Below are 17,258 nucleotides of genomic sequence, written 5' to 3'. Positions count from 1 at the left end.
CAACAGTGTATGTGACCAAAATAAGGGCCACGTGAAGCTGTTCAATTGTCTCTTTGGCCCTCTGAAGGCCAGTACAATGTGCCTGCCATATTGTGTTTTGAGGGCTTTTGTCTGTGGGAAAACTGAAGGCCAGCAGAGGTAGTGAAAGTGCTATGTGAGCATCAAATCAGGGAGACTGTGGACCAGTGAAAGAGCTGAGCTCCTGGTGAGAGCTTGCTATGGTGGAATGTTAGCCCCTGAGGGTTATTTGAGACACCTGAAGGTGTCTTAAGACTGGCTACATATCTCTGATGGTGTCTGAGGCGAAGCATATGATTGGTTGAGGTGTAGCTTGGGAGGGCCAGATGAAAGTCTGTGAGGACAAGCTGAGATCATATGAGGGCCAGCTAAGAGCGCTTTGAAGCTAGTAGCCAATCTGTGATAGCAATCTTACAGCTTTCTAAATAGTCAGCTGAAGGGCCCCCAGTGACTGTCTGAGGAGGCCAATAGAAGAGGTCTAAAGGATCCGGGTGTGGTATTCTGCATTTCCCTGTTTCTTCTTCAGACAACTCATGTTCTACGTTCTCTACTATGCAATCTGCATTTGTTAAGGTTGCTAAACTGTGATGTAATTTAGAATGTATTTTCTAGGGAAAAAATGTTACCTTTTAATCTGTTGCCAGTTACTTGTAGCTGTTGGTGGCTGAGGTCTCTTGTTCATGGATGGATTAAACCTGTTCCTGTTTTCCAACTACTTACTGTGTCCTGCCTGTACTTTGAAACTGGGAAGCATCACCTCATTTTGACGAAGAGTGAACCTACTTCTTTCAACTTCTCCAGGAGACCCCAACACGATGATTTCTACTTCAACTTTAATTCTTACATGCTATCTCTGCCACACAAAATAACTTACACTTTGAAGGCTGCTTTCTTTATTATGCTGTGCAGCTGTACCCGCTGTTGAGCCACTGCAACATTCGCTTTCAGGAGTGCTTCTTCTCTTCTGTTCAGCACTGCGAGAGGTGCAGTTTGTGTCTTTCTCTCACGGCTTGGTCTACTGCATCTCACAAGACATGCTCACCTACCCGTACTCCTCTTCACTTACAGTAGGCTGTCATTGATGTTGTTTTATCCCTGCTCTGCCGGTGCAGCATCAATCTGATGTCACACTGGGCCTAGGCTCTTGCGCTACGGCTTGCCTGACTTTGCCTGGCCCATTGGCTAGTTACGTGTGGTGCCCGTTGCTCAGTTGCACATATCGCTGGAACTTTGCTCTCGACGCTGAGTGCCTGACCCTGCTTGGGGATTTTTGCTTGTCCTTCCTGACCTACTTGCTGTCTCGTCAGCGTGCTCCTACATTTGTCATTGGCTGCTCTCACGCACCGTCACAGCCATTTTCTTCATGTGCTCTTGTGCCTAACCTTCTCTGCTTCCAGTGTACGAGCGACGTCGGAAAAGTCAGTGTGCTTTCTCCATTTCTATTGGCTGTGTTTATGCTGTGTCGCAAAGCAACTTCTCTGCCATTTTCTTCATATGCCTGACCTTGTCTGGTTTCGGCCTACTACCTTCTGCTGTCATTTGAATGCGTTCAGCTTTATTTCTCGCTGATACGCACAAACTGTTCCAGTACTTCCTATGCTTAATTACTGCTTGTTTCCGGCATCGGTGCTGAACGCGTACAGCTTGATTTCACGCTGATACGCACAGCTTGTTTCAGTGCTTAATTTGTGGTTAATGATTTTTTTACATTTCTGGCAAACTGTAAGATTTCTCTTCTCATTTTTGCAGGCATCTCTCAACTTAACGAATACGCTGATACACACAGCTTGTTTCATCTCCAACACTGTCAGGCGCACTTGACATTTGTGCATTACCTCAACTTACAAGTGCATCTTTGTTTTACTTCATCTTTTGTTGTCTACGCTGATGCACACAGCTTCATTTTGTTCATAGGTTTCAACCCTGATGCACACTCCGTCATCTGGTGATCTCAATTTCTCTCGCCAAATTTTTCTTTTCTAATTTTCTACTGTAAACTTGTAACTTTTCTTGGTTATAATGCAAAACGTCACAGCTGCACCATTTTTCTTATCCACCCCTGGTAATCCAGCAATTCCCTGGTTAAAATGGAAAAAAGTTTTTGCCAACTCTGCAAGGGTTTGTGGCACATCTCTAAGTGCAGAGAGAAAAGCTTCTCTATTCATGCACTGTCTCGATACTGAAGGTCAGGACATTTTTGAACATCTCACTGATCTTCCAGAGATTGAAGCTGCTTCTTTAAATGAATATGAGATTTGCCTGAGGAAAATGGATATTCATTATCTTCCCAAGGTGAGTATGGTGTTGGAGCACTCTCACTTTGGCAGATGCAAGAGGAATCTGTTGAGCAATACATAACCATATTAAGAAAGTTAGCTTCAACTTGCAACTTTGAAGCAACTTTGAATGAAAGGTTGAGGTATCAATTAATGTTTTATTGATAAAGCAAAGGATAGCTTATGGCAAAAAGACAATCCTTCTCTACAAGGGGTGATCACCATTTTGAAGTTACATGAACGTTCTAAGGCTTGTGCGGATACCATTCATAAGGAATGTGTCAAGACTGGCAATGTAGAGAAAAATGAGAAGGATGAGGTTAGGGAAGTGAGTGCTAAACCTTTTTCCAAGAGTCCTGCTGACAAACCAGTGCTCTCATCTAAATCTTCCAGTAGTAACTCCTTTCAGGGTAAATATTCCAGGAGTGGGAATCCTGGTCATATGGCCAACTTTAAAGATTGCCCTGGTTGGAGGGTTACTTGCTCTAATTGTGGTAAGTAAAGTAATTTCTTACGGTGCTGCAAGTCTAAGAAGGACCGGAAGAAAATCTGGGAAGTGGACATCTACGATCAAGAATCTGATGTAGTTGAAATCTGTCAAGTCTTTAGTGGTGCAACCAATGATGGTCCTTTAGAAGTTGTGTGTATAAATGATCAATCTGTAACTATGCTGTTTGATTCTGGTGCCAAAATCAAACTTATTATCAAGGATTTCTATTACCGTTATCTTGTCAACAAGGTCAAATTGGTGAAACCTGACATCAAACCCAGAGAATAAGGAGGAGAGATCATTGATCTATTGGGATATTTTTGGGACACCATTGAGTACAAAGGAAGAATTATTCCTGGGAAAATTCACGTCTCTGTGAAAGGAGATTCCTTAATTAGTTGGTTTCACCAACGTGATCTTCATGTACATCTAGAACCCAATCAAACTCCTTCTCTCTGCATGAAGGATTTACCTGATGTCAAAACAGTAAAGGAAGGATCTGACATCTGGGTTGCGAAGTTTCCAAAAGTTTTTAAAAAGGAGCTGGGTTGCCTAAAGAACTATGTTCATCAAATTAGGTTAAAGCCAGGTGCTATTCCCAGGGTCGCAAAAGTCAGAGGTATTCCTCTTTTAGTGAGGGACTCTATGAAAGTTGAATTGGACAAACCTTTTAGCAATGGAATAATTCAAGAGGTGGAGGCAACTGAATGTATCTCCCCAGTGGTCATGGCCCGCAAGGCCAATGGTGAGGCTAGACTTTGTATTGACTTGAGGGAGTTGAACAAAGAAGTTATTGTTGACCATCATCCTCTTCCCAATATCACAGAAAGGTTATCATCCTTGGGCGGAGCTAAGCACTTTTTGACCTTAGACCTATCTTCTGAGTACCATCAGGTCAAACTCCATCAATCCTCTCAAAATCTCACTGCCTTCATAACGCCCTTTGGGATCTTCAAGTTTCTCCGGATGGCTTTTGGTCTGATCTCTTCTGCCTCTGTTTTTCGGAGAGTTATGGAGAAGGTTCTTAAGGGTGTCCCTGGGATTAAGGTTTATCAAAATGATATTCTAGTTCATGGTATCAATCTTAATGAGCATAATGAGAGGTTATCCTTAGTCTTGGAAAGAGTGCTTGCTGCTGGTCTCACACTCAAGTTTGAAAAAGGCAAATTCAATGTTGGGGAAATTGAGTATCTTGGTCATCTAATTTCAGGTACAGGTATTAAACCAAGGCTCTCTTTGGTTCAAGCTATTTCTACGTTGGCCAGAGATAAAGATACATTTCTGAAATTCCTAGGAATGGCTGAATTTTACAATAAGTTTGTTCCTAATTTTGCTCAAAAGAGGGAGACCTTGCGAGGCCTATTGAAGAAGGGGTCTGGTTTTGAGTGGAGTCATGCCTGCAGTGAGGAGTTTAATACTATCAAACAGTGTTTGAATGATGCTCCTTTTTTGTCGAGTTTTGATCCCTGCTTAGTTTCTTATCTTATGACAGATGCAAGCTCCATAGGATTGGGTGCCGTGTTGTTGCAGAAAGTTGCTGGGTCTGAAAGAACCATTCTTTTAATTTCCAGACCTTTGTGGGGGGCTAAGTGCAATTACTCTGTTGTTGAGAAGGAGGCCCTTGCTGTGTATTGGGCCATTCGCAAGCTTAAGTAGTTTTTGTGGGGCAAATCCTTTGAGGTGGTATCTGACCGCAAACGTCTTATGGGTGTTTTTTGTAAAAAAAGGGGTAGATTTTGTTTCCCACAGGATTAGGAAATGGGTGGTTGCCTTGCAGGAATTCCAATTAGGTGAATCGTACTTACCTGGTTCAAAAAAAAATTCTGGCAGATTGTTTGTCTAGGCTTTGTAGTCCTGATGAAACTTCAGGTGGCGTCGGAGGAGCCTGAAGTTTTTTCTGGTGAAGATTTTGAAGAAGAGCTGAATGTATGTGTCATTACGGATGGTTTCCTCTCGGGGGAGGCCTGGTGTGAAAGCCCTAATCAATATGTTGTGTTGAAAAATGTTATCTCTAAGGTATGTGATGGGTGGGGAGACAAGAAGGATTGTGCTGAAAACCTAAAATGTTTTTGGAATGTGAAGGATGAGTTGACCTTGTCTAATGGTGTGTTGTTGCTTGGTAGCAAGTTGGTGGTTCCTAATAATCTTAAGGATAAACTGGTTGCCAATGCCCACGTGAGTCATATGGGTATTGCCAAAACTAAGGAAAGAATTAGGGATGCCTACTGGTGGCGGGGCATGGATGTTTATATTGAAAGAGTTGTTTGTGAGTGTCCTCAATGTGCAGTGAGTGATAAGGTGTTGAAATGTAGGACTCAACCCATGATTATCAGGGAGCAGTCCTGTGGTCCATGGGTTGATGTTGCAATTGATATTTTAGGACCGGTCAAGTTGAGATCTCAGGATTCTTATGACTTAGTTTGTGTGGATCTTTTTTCCAGGTGGCCTAAGGTGAAGATTGTCAGTTCTGTTGAATCTCATGTTGTCATATCATTTTTGGAAGAACTTTTTGAGCATGAAGGTTTTCCTTTGTCTTTGTTATCGGACAATGGGGTTCAGTTTACCTCTTTGGCCTTTCAGAAATTTTTGGAGGAAAGGAACGTTAGACACAAGAAGGCCGCTTTGTATCATCCCAAGTGCAATGGTGTTGTGGAGAGATTTGTTAAAGTTCTGAAAGAGGCAATGCATTTGGCTGTGTCCTCTGGTTATGATTGGGTGGCTGCTGTTAAAAGAAAGATTTGTGAATACAGGTTCACACCTCATTCTTCTACAAGGGCTGCTCCCTTCAAGCTATTTAAAGGGAGGGCAGCTGTTACTGACATGATTCCCTCTTGGGTTGCTTCTAGTAGGAACTCTGTTGACAGCAATGTTGAAAACACTGGTGCGTGGAAAGAAAGAGAACTTAAGCATATGGAAAAGAATTGTTTGATCTAAGAAAGTCTTCTAAGAAAACTCTGGTTGGGGTTGGTGATTGGGTCAGAGTGAAGTTGCCAAAGAAATGTGGTGGTATTTCTAAGTTTGGCAAACCTTTACAAATCATTAAACTAGACTAGTGATTATAAGATTTGGAACCTTGGTAGAGTTGCCAAGTGTCCTTAATGCTCGGTGCATGCCAAATTAAAAAGGCTCGCCAGGGAGGCAAAGCATTTACTCATCTTGCCCCGACTTTCTGGAACAAACTTTCCCTCCAGCTTTGTGATTGTCAGAGCCTTCCTCAATTCAGGAAGCTTTTAAAGACTTTTTTTTTCTGAGTCCCTACGGTTTGGCTGTAGCACACCGTCCTAAGTGCAGAGATACCCCTTATGGGGAGATTCAGGCGCTATTGAGGTTAATAGGTATCAAATATCTCCTATGCAACCTGCCTTTGTTAAAGTTGATAAGCTGTGATGTAATTTAGAATGTATTTTCTAGGGAAAGAATGTTACCTTTTAATCTGTTGGCAGTTGCTTGTAGCTGTTGGTGGCTGAGATATCTTGTAAATGGATGGATTAAACCTGGTCCTGTTTTCCAACTACTTACTGTGTCCTGCCTGTACTTTGAAACTGGGAAGGATCCAGTAGCGGCTCCTGGAGGGAGTGCTGTGGGGCGGTGTGGTGGGGCGGGGAGGAACAGGTTGGGGGATAGTAAACTAAGGAATACGGCCAAACGGAGGTAAGTAATCAAATAAATAATTAAAACTAATTTTGTTGCACGCACTGCATCGAATTTGGCAATGCAGCGCGCGCAATTAAATTTCTTTCTTTATTTATTTGTTTACTTACCTCTGTTCAGTTGTATGCGATAGTTTACTATCCCCCACCCTGCTCCTCCCCCGCCTCACCGCCCGCAGCACTCCCTCCAGGAGCTGCTACTGGAAGCATCACCTCAATGGGCTAGATGGCCCACACAGGGTCCCTGATGGATGTCACAGAGGCTCCTGGGGATATTCTTGACCTTAGCAGCAGACTCTCGCCAAGGCCCTGTGTAGGCGCCTGTCCCCACCCTCTCAATTGAATAGGAACAGGAGAATTCAGGAGTAAGCCCTGTCTCTCCGTCATGTTAAGGCATGAAAAACACATAGCTTGACCATGACCTCTACACTTGTCGGCATACACAACAGAACACTTTCCAGACTTGGCTTTCTGCTACCCATGCTATATCTGTCTCAGGCTTACACACCATCATAAGTGCTATTTTAGGCACCGGAACTGAGGGTCCTCCCTTCGGGGGCATGAACCTTTCCATGACTTCTCTGAAGAGAAACTGGCGAAACTATTAACTTCCCATGAAAAGGGCCTCAGGGAGGCGAGGATCAATTTCACTTAATGTAAGAAGAATCTACCAAACAGGTACTTAGCCCCTTAAAATGTGTAGGGTTGGCCACTCTCTATGCACTGGAGGTGTGGCCAGGCTGAGTGGTACCCTGTATATGCACATGCCTTGGTTCCTTTTGGTCGACTATTAGGGACACCCTAATTGAGGTTAGCAACACCACACTTCAGCTGTCAGCAAGCACAGCCAAATGATAGGCCAGCCCTGATGTGACAAGCTTCAATTCACACTGGCAAAGATGAATAGCCACCTCCCTATTTATGACAAAATTCTACATCTCAAGTCATAGGAAGTCCCTGATGGTACCAAAGTAAACATCTGGTGGCACGTTTTGTATGCTTCTGATGAGAGTATCATATAAAATTTGCATTACTATATGGAAGGATACATTTGGCAGAATCTAGGCTCTGTTTCTTTCTTGGGTGTAGCCAATTCCTGATGTCACGGGCTACATAAAGAATGATTATTAATCTCAAGGGTCCATTAGCCCTTGCGCATTACAATGGTCGGTGGACCATACTGAATGTGTAGGGAAAGAGATCAGGCCTTGAGACCAGTGTAAGAAAGTTGGCAATTTGGCGTGTAGTATGTGCGTCCTGCACAAGTAATAGGTCCATAATTGTTTCCCTATTGGGAACCAATCACACCATTGTAGTCTTGGACTCCCTCGTTGTAGCGGAGCAGATCAGCCCAAGGCCTTTCCAGGGGAGGTGGTGTGGGCTAGTAATCTCTATTCGCTGGAATGCAATAACACTCAATAAATCATTGTCCAATCAGTGCTCTTTCTTTGCAAATGGAAAAGTAAATTTATTAAGCACACACCACTAAATGATACTCATTAATTTGCAAATATATTCATAAGGTTATTGGAAATACCTTTGATGACATTCGGAAGTCACATTTGAACCCTAGTGGTCATGACCAACATAATCACAATAAGCCCTACCTATAACAGAGGCAACTTCACAATTTAAGGAGGTGTCATTTTAAATAAAGCAGGCCTATGTGTTTTGTCAAGGGTTCACCAATTCAAAATGTAAGGCAAGCCTATCGGCTTTGTCAAAAGGTGTCCACTTCAAAACATAAGGCAAGCCTATTGGCTTTATCAAGTAGTCACCACATCATAAGAAAATAACTACATTTTAGAAGTCACCGTCATTTAATGGACTCAGTAACCATTGTTTAAATGGATTCACTACCAATAAGCATTGCATTATTCATCAACAAAAGTTGTTCGATGACGCACTGGTATTCACAACAACAGTATTCATATGTTAGAATGTTTCTTTTATCATTTCAGGTCACATAATTGATCCACAGGACCAACTACTACGGGCACTGCACTCCCAAGCTAAAGAGCAACAAGCCCCAGCTCTAGAAATACATAAAACTAACGTAAGATGTCTTCCTAGGACTTGAGATACATAGTTTAATTTAAAAGGGATAAAGCGAGCACTGGTACGTCCTACAACACCTCCATCACTTTTGAATTACGTTGGTGGTACCCCTGCCCCTTCTTGGGGCACCACAAAGAAAAGAATGGCGTAAATCATGGTCCTTGCGGGGCAACATGGGGAGCTCAAAGTCAGGAGAGTGAATATTCAATGAGCGGGGTCTGGCCCTCTCTGTTTACTTCTATGCGGCTTTGCATTGTGGGTTGTGTTTCTCATTTACATGTTTCATGCGGTGCCCTGATCTCACCCAGGGCACCACCAGCAGTCTACAGTGTTGGAGCAGCACAGGGAGCACACGCTGCCTGGCTGGCTCCCAGCCCAGCTGACATTGTGATGTTCCAGCATGGTGGCCAGCATTCTCTCTCCCTCCAGCCCGCGGTCTGAGTGGGTGGATGGAATGGTGCAGGCCAGGGTTCCAGATTGCACCCCAGCATCGGGGTCAGAAGATGGTATGCAGGCCCTCTTTTGTACTGTGCCGGTACTCCTTCGGCCACTCGAGTTTATAGATGGGGTCTTGAGCTCCATCCAATGTTGGTAGGGCTTTGTTTCTATATCAGGCCCTGAGGCCTGGGGTCCCCGATGCTGAGGTATCAAAAGGCGTCCTGGCCTCTAAATATGCACTTAGCGCGGAGCTGTATTTACTTGTACCCTGTGCCAGACTTCTCCTCTCCTGACTCCTGGTGCTCCTTTCCTGCTGTTGGGGGCTTCCTTCACAGCCTCTTTGCCACTAGCCCGTAGAGCACCCTCTTGCCCACACTCTCAAGTGTCAGGACCTCCTGGCTACCTTGCAGGGCACTTGGCTTGGCAGTGGAGTCAAAATATTCCCCCACCTGGTCCTCAGGGGGCATAGGGGGTGAAAGCTACACTTGCCCTGGAAAGATCCATCTAGTCCTAGGGTTCAGCTGCAGACAAAGTCCTTGGTCCATCAGGCGCATCAAGTGGCTTCTCCTTCCACCTGGCCATCCACGTCCTATGTCTTACTCTTTTTCTAACTTGTGCATGGGTTTATACGTGTGGGTGGAAACTTCGAGATGCCAGGCACCACTAGGCAAATCATAGGATGCCACATCACAAATCCCCCCTTGTCCCTACCCACCTGCACAGCATTCTGGGACAATCCAACATGGCACAAACCTTCTTCCCTTGTTCATAGCTCCTGTGCCCACCGAAAGATGTGGCTTTGATAATGGGTAAACTCTTGATTGTGTCACTCCAAACCAGTTTTGGGATTGCTCCCCCTCCCACTAGTATTTGGATCCAAGTTGGCTAGAGCAACAAACGAAGTGGGCAGGTCTAGTATTAGGTTAATCTGCTTGTGAAAGGGAATGCTCATTTGAAGTTAATCCAGTTACTGGGCACAGCCCCCAGTCCATTCTGTCAAGGGAAGGCCAGCACCTGCCCACACCCAAGCCCTTTGTCGTCTATTAACAGTCAAAACACAAGATGATGGACGGAATGTTGTACATTGGCAAAATATTCATCCCCAGTCACAGATCTGGGTTTAATCAATCGTTATTTTGCTCACCACGCCACCCCAGTTCAGACATGGCCATATGCAAATCAGTCTTGACCCTGTGCCTCATAGGAACAGTCTAGCCCGAACTGCCAAGCATTGTCTTCCCTGGACCGGAATCAAGCAGCCTAGGACCGGTTTCTGGCTATCAGCCGTCATCAGCCAGGATAGCTTGACTTCAATGGCGTAGTGAGCACGGGACCCACTTCTGGGCATACCCTTCCCACATAGGGCGAACAGCAAAACACACAAGATGATGGACGGAATGTTGCACATTGGCAAAACATTCACCCCAGTCACAGATCTGGGTTTAATCCATTGAGTGGGGCAGTTATGCTCAGAGGTGAGTCCTGTGTTCTCCATGCCACTGGAATCAAGCTATCCGGGCTGAAGAGGGCTGAAAGCCCGAAACCGGTCCTAGGATGCTTGTTTCCAGTCCAGAGAGGACCTGGCTTGGCAGTTCGGGCTGGACTGTCCCCATGGGGCACAGGGTCAAGGCTGATTTGCATATGACTAGGATCTAACTAGAATGGCAGGGGGAGCAAAAAATGATGGATTTGGGCCCAGATCTCTGTACTGGGGTGAATGCATGACATTGTTCTGCATTCTGTCCATCAACTGTTGTTTTTGCATGCGTCTATTAACAGTCCACATCTTACCACAGGGTGTCCACTGACATGTGAATGCTTACAATCTTTTGGCAAATATTATTTCACTGTAAGGACATGTTCAACATTAAATTCTGCATGTCCTACTTTTAAATATCATGCACCATGCCTTCATGGGCAATAACGCCTACTTAGGAGTGGCTTATAATTTAAAAGGAAGGTTTAGGACTGTTAAAAGGATTTATTTTGACATGGTGAATTTACAGTTTAAAACTGCCAGAGGCATTTTACCTGTATGCAGACACTAGGCTGCACACAATAGTAGGCCCTCATGTGCAGTCCACACATGCACACACATGTGTGCACACATGTTCATGTGTAACCATTCCTGTGCTGCACTGGACTTGTCCTAAAAGGAGGACACTGGTGGCAAACATGCTCAGTGCAATTACCTTGAAATGTTCATGAATGAGACTCACGTAGTGAGGCTGACTCACAGTAAAAGCTCAAAAACCAGGCAAAAGCAAACAATCCAGATGGACTAATTGGGCAGAACCCATTTGCAACAATCCGGTACAAGACGAATAAACCATATGCTTCTAGTAATGTTGATCTGTCAAGAGTATGGAGTATAAATGATAAGGATGTGAATGTCCAAACAGTGTAGAAAAACACACTGTTCTCCTTACTTAGCCTTACATCTCCAACAATCACAAATAATAGGCATGCCATAAAGTTCTTTTGTTTGATGATGTCTTCATAGTATTTGAGACCTATTGTGACAACATTCACCAGATGACTCCTTTGTCACAAAAGGTTTTAAAACCCAAGCATACTTCATTCAAAAAAGGTACATTTGAAAAGCCTGTTGTTGATGATTATTAGCAAAGCAGGACTAGGTGAAGCAAACAGTATCTTTTTTCTTTACACTGCATGGCTCCTTTAATAACTCGTATTGCTCAGGGCACCCGAGATGTATTGCCTACCAACTTGAGAGAAACATTTTTGTATTATTTTAATACATTGGAGCCTACAATCCCTGCCCTGAAGTCAGTCTCTAATTTCCTTAATACAGGTGAGTTGTAATATGCTGAGTTGTGACCTCACAATGTCTGCAGTCTCAGCCAGGAGCTAAGATGAAAGGCAGACCACAGACTATAATTACAGCTGCAGTTTAATAAAGGAAAATAAGAACTCGATTTTCATTCTTCTGATCTGTTTATCAAAACATTATCAGTGATTAGCAGAAATAAGGTATTTATGGCAACATGCTGGTTTTTGTCCATGCCATAGGAAAGATGAACTTCTCTTCCAGTGTTAGCACATTCTGAGCATTTTTCCCAAAAAAATCTGATTGACATGACTATGACATTAATATCTTTTTGCAACAAATTACTACATATGTTTGGTGTGTTTAATTTTTGCACTACATATTCAACTAATATTCTTCATGTCTGCAACCATACTCTTTTGCATGAAAGAACAAAGCGATAATGAGTTAAGCAGGTTTGTGAAGGGAGAAAGTCTGACCATGAATTACAAGGAATAAAATACCCACTGCAGAACATTAAAAAGATATTGGAAGTCCCCTAGGAGTTCTGTGATCTTAAAGAGGAACTTGGTATAATGTACAGTTGGGGGTACTTTATCCTATATATATTCACATTTGATTGTTGCCTTTTAGAACAGTTTAACCATTGTGTAATCCTAGAACGGCGCCATTTTCTGGATTTTTTTTCATGAAGAATAGTTTAAAAAAAAGTTTGAATACAATTGCCCTAGGGTTCATCCTCACTACGCGCATGAGTTATGCCATCACTTTAGAGCTGATCATGGTGCTTCTTCAGTCTTCTGAAATCCCATCAGATCTATTGTACAAGGTGGAAATGCGGCTCACGCACCTGCCCATGTAAACATCTGCACCGCACGTGAAGCCAGCTAACTCACTACTTTCTGAGAGCGAGGGGTTTTTAGTTACACGTTCACCTTGATTAATTACATGCAGGTAAGTGTCATCAATTATCAAAGCATAATTTAGGGAGAAAAATTGCATGTCTACAGCTGACATTAAAACCATAAATAGCGCAGATGTAAGAGTGCTGACACCTACATAAAGGTAAACCTACAATAACGTCGAGTTAGCACCACTCGGCATCATTTTTGGAACTCATCCCAGTGAACAAAGATCGCATGCAAAGATGGAAAATGTAACATCCTGCAGCACAGGAGCCATGTTTGACTTGCGACTTACAGCGAAACAGAAGTAAGAACGACACATACCTACTCATAGTATGCTTGTTATGTGCTGACTATGTTTCTTACATCAGTCACACAAGGAAAGGCTTTATTCCTAGGTGCAATCCGTGAATGAGAGAATGGTGGTTCACTGTATGCTAGGCAAGTTAACAGAGTATTACGATAAAGTAGGTATTATGGTATTTGTAGTTGAAAATTAGAAAGAGTCTTGATTTTGAAAGATAGCTCTTAAGGCAGCAAAAAAGTGTTCTGCTTACAGGGCTGGCTTTAGAGCAGTGCAACTGGTGCGGCCACACTGGGCGCTCACCTGGAACGGGGAGTGGACACTGACCTGGGGGGTGAGGGGGAGGGGATCTGTGTTTAGCAATCAATTACGATTTAAAACAGCAGAGTTCCTTGTGCGCCCAGCTTTCAGGGAGCAATACAAATTCAAGATACCTCTTGTGATTAATATTCCTGTTAGAGAGAGAGAGATGGGAGTTTTGCCTAGTGGCAGTTTTGAGTTGCCATAAGTAGCGCATAGGGTTAATATGCCTGCTGCAAAGAACAGATCTGTGCTTTATGTGCATATCTGTTTGGATAAGTAGCCTTTACCAGCATTTTAAAAATAATTAACTGTTTGTGAGAGATGAGGGGCACTTTTGCCGGGTGGTAGTGAGGGAATCCGAGGAGGAGAAAAGACCGAGGTGCTCATTCTGGGGGAAAACAAAGAACTTTGGGGCCCCCAACATTGGCCTCCTGAATTGGGTATTACCCCTCAGCCTACTAAACAAGCCCGCAATTTGGGTTTTGTAATTGATGATCAGCTATCTATGAGGCCTCAAGCCATAAAGGTAGCTGCAACTTGTTTCGCCATTCTTAGATGGCTCAAAAAGATTCTATGGATGCTGCCGGAATCGACTAAAAGAACTGTCATCCAGGCTTTGATTACTTCTCGCCTGGATTACAGCAACATCCTGTTTCTTGCTCTAACAAGGAGGTGATTCATAAACTACAAATTGTTCAAAATGCTGCTGCCCGACATTTTCTCTGCCAAATTCCCAAATTCTCATCTGTGTCTAGTTCTTTACGCGACCTCCACTGGTTGAAAGTGGAGAATCGCATTAAATTTAAGACCTTAACCTATATGTACAGGATTAAAATGGGTAAGGTCCCCCCAATATCTGAAATCTATTGTCCAACTGTACGTTCCTCCTCGTTGTCTTCGTTCAGCTAGTCAGACAAAATTGTGGTCCCTAGATACAGATTATCTAGAGTAGGCGGTCGTTCCTTTTCTTACTTAGGGCCTACCTTGTGGAACTCTCTTCCTTTGTCTTTAAGAAACAAGCCTAGTTTTGTGCACTTCCGTGGGATGTTGAAGACCTGGCTCTTTAATCAATAGGCCCTCTTCTGTATTTGTTTCCGACCTATGCAGGCGGCGCCGGGAAACCTTTGGGTAGCTGAGCACCTTATAAAATTAAATAACATAACATAACATAACATAACATAACATAACAGGAGGTCATGGGGGGTGCCAAAGCTTTTTGTCGCACTGAGCGCCACCAGGGCTAAAACCGACCCTTCCTGCTTTCTTTTTGAATATGGACACTGAGTTGGTAAATAGGAGACGTTTGCAACACATAGACTGCTCCTGGAGTGCAGACTGTGATTTTGCTCCAAATATACAGTTGGTAAAGGAGGGGGAAGGATGCTCATGATTCCCCCCTGTCTTGGGTGGAGAGTACATAGTCAAGATATTCCGAGCCAATGCTGCCATAATTATGGATAGGGAACCCTCAGCAAGGCCTGGATCTCCTTGAAGCTCATTCAGTGCTCAGGAGCCTCAAGGTTATTGTAAAAAATAAATCCTCTGCTTAGGGAAGTGCAGTAACAGCTGTCCTTGGTCAGGGGCTCAGTTAAACTGTATGTTTCCATAAGTTCTTAGGCCTGGGACATGACCCTAAATTGAGCTGCAGTCCTAGGCTCAATGTCAAGATGTGATTGACTGAGGGCTTTGCTGGGGGTCTTGCAAGATTTGACGGAGGGCACGGGAGATGGTCGATCCTGGCCTTTAGGAAATCCTATCTAGATAAGGTGCTGCCAGGCTTAACCTAGGTCTGTGAATCTGTTTCCCTGGCTGTAAATTTAATCTTAGTGCAATAGACACACCTGCCTGGAGGAGGGCATTGTGTCAACGGATGCAATAAGATTGCGACTGACGCTTCGCTCAGAATGGAGTATCTCCTTGGCTGAGTATTTAAACTGGTGATGTGGCGTTTCATGTGCAGTTTTTCTTTTTACAGTCTTTAGTATTGTATGTTTTATTGACACTGATAGAAACTCACTATTTACACACTGGTAGGACAGACTACTTTTTGGTCTTTTCCTTCTTTGATATGTATTTATGATCTCTTCCATTTTGGCTTGCAGGCGTTCTCCGCCTCTCTTGCGAACCTCATGAGTCTTCGACCTGCGAGCTTCAGCCTGGTCAGCCAGGAGCTGCTTGAGGGCTTTGTCTGCCTTCAGTTTGTGAATGTGCTCCATTAAGATGCGCTTGTTTTTGAACACGTTACTCTTGACTTTCAGATAAAGACTGTGGTACATGTGAATCTTCTTGGACTCATGGTATCTGCGGAGAAGACGGAGCAGGATTCCCAGTCTCCTTATCCATGAGAGCTTCTCCGGCCTAAGTGCATTGGCAGTACCCTTTCTCTTACCAACGCCCATTTGTCTGCCTTTTCTGCGAGCAAGCCTGTTCTTCCGGCACCGGGCTTGGGAGTGAACCATTACAGGGTTGCGGATAATCAGACCATCTTTCACCAGCTTTCTGATTTGCTGACGAGAGTTTGCGTTGGCAATCTCATTTGTTTCATTAGGAACCAGCCATACTTTTTTCTTGCCACTGAGCAATACGCTGGAGGCAAACCTCTTCTGAAGCCGAAACATACTCATGGCGGCAGCTCGGCCGAAGAATTTATATCAATAATTACTCCGGGTAAACAGATCTGGCTTATACAGAGCCCATAGCCTTATAGTCAGGGCCACAGAAATTATATCATTTTGCGGCTGCTGTGTTTTCCGCATAACTATGGATTTGCCACAATTGCCACACAATCTATCATCTGCTGCATAAACTGCAAATTTAAACGAAAAAAAATATGTGTTCCTCTATTATACCGCATTATTTGCATTTTCTTGCTGCATAATTGTCAAAAACCTACCGCATAATTTGGTCCTCCATTGCCGAATAATTCCAGTGGCCCTGCTTTTAGTTGATATGCCTCTCGTTTTATCCTAGCAGTGATCCAGCCATACCCTGGGCCATCTGAAATCATCCCCATATATATATGATGCTTCCTTTAGGTATATTGTCATTGCTGGAAAGGGACAGCGCCTGGGTGAGAATTAGCCTGGGCCTCAGGATCTGTCTGCTATACGCTACAATGGAAAATACACCACATCATATTGAGACCATAGCCTCTCTTGAAATACATCTGAGAAATGAGACGATTCTACTGAAAATGGGTCCGCCAGGTTTGACACTAAGGGGCAGATTTACAAGCCCCTTGCGCCACTTTTGCGTCACTTTTCCCATGTTAAAAGTGACGCAAAAGTGACGCAAAGGGCTTGTAAATCTGCCCCTGAAAACAAATGACCCTGTTATATTTGAAGCACGTATATTCAAATTCGCCCTGATTGTGTCAGAGGGTCTAAGGGGCATATTACCAAGCAATAGCGATAATTATCGCTATTGCTTGGTTAGAGCCAAAAATTTACCGCTGAGCTGCGGCGATTTTTATCGCAGATAAACCTTGGTATTACCAAGGTTTATCGCAAATGTGATAAAAAACGGCCGCAATGCATGAATATCGCTGAAAAGTCAGCGATATTCATGCATTACCAAGCTAATGCTCTTAGCCATGTTATCCACCTCCCATTGGATAACATGGCTAAGAACTGCTCAGGGCAGGTGTTAGCTTTTGGAGATATTCGCGCTTAGCGCGAATATCTCCAAAAGTTGGTAATAGGAGATAGCGATGTTAGCGACTGTTTCCAGTCGCTAACATCTTGGCACGGCCACTTTGCATGTCATTAGTGATAAATATCACTGACATGCAAAGTGGGGCCTACTAGCTGTCGCTAACTGGTGTTAGCGACAGCTAGGTAATAGGGAGATAATCTTATCTCCGTTTTCTTGGCTTTTAAAGCCAAAAAAGCGGAGATAAACCCCCTTAATAATATGCCCCTAGCTAAGTTCCTGCTAATTAGCGTTGGGTGCACGTGCCCTCGCTGTCACAGTGAGCCAAGTGTATTGAAAATGAGTGGCACACGGGGACCGCCAACAAACTAGGG

At 43.8% G+C, this 17,258-nt stretch overlaps 1 pseudogene; it reads right to left on the bottom strand.

Moving 5' to 3' along the window:
• Window positions 1–15,056: 15,056 nt before the first annotated feature.
• LOC144823460 (large ribosomal subunit protein eL19 pseudogene) lies at window positions 15,057–15,857 on the bottom strand (annotated as a pseudogene).
• Window positions 15,858–17,258: the final 1,401 nt, after the last annotated feature.

Source organism: Lissotriton helveticus, chromosome 3_1 (genome assembly GCF_964261635.1).
Source record: "Lissotriton helveticus chromosome 3_1, aLisHel1.1, whole genome shotgun sequence".
Classification (NCBI taxonomy): domain Eukaryota; kingdom Metazoa; phylum Chordata; class Amphibia; order Caudata; family Salamandridae; genus Lissotriton; species Lissotriton helveticus.
The sequence above is the reverse complement of the archived record's forward strand: the minus strand, read 5'-3'. Positions and strand labels throughout refer to the sequence as shown.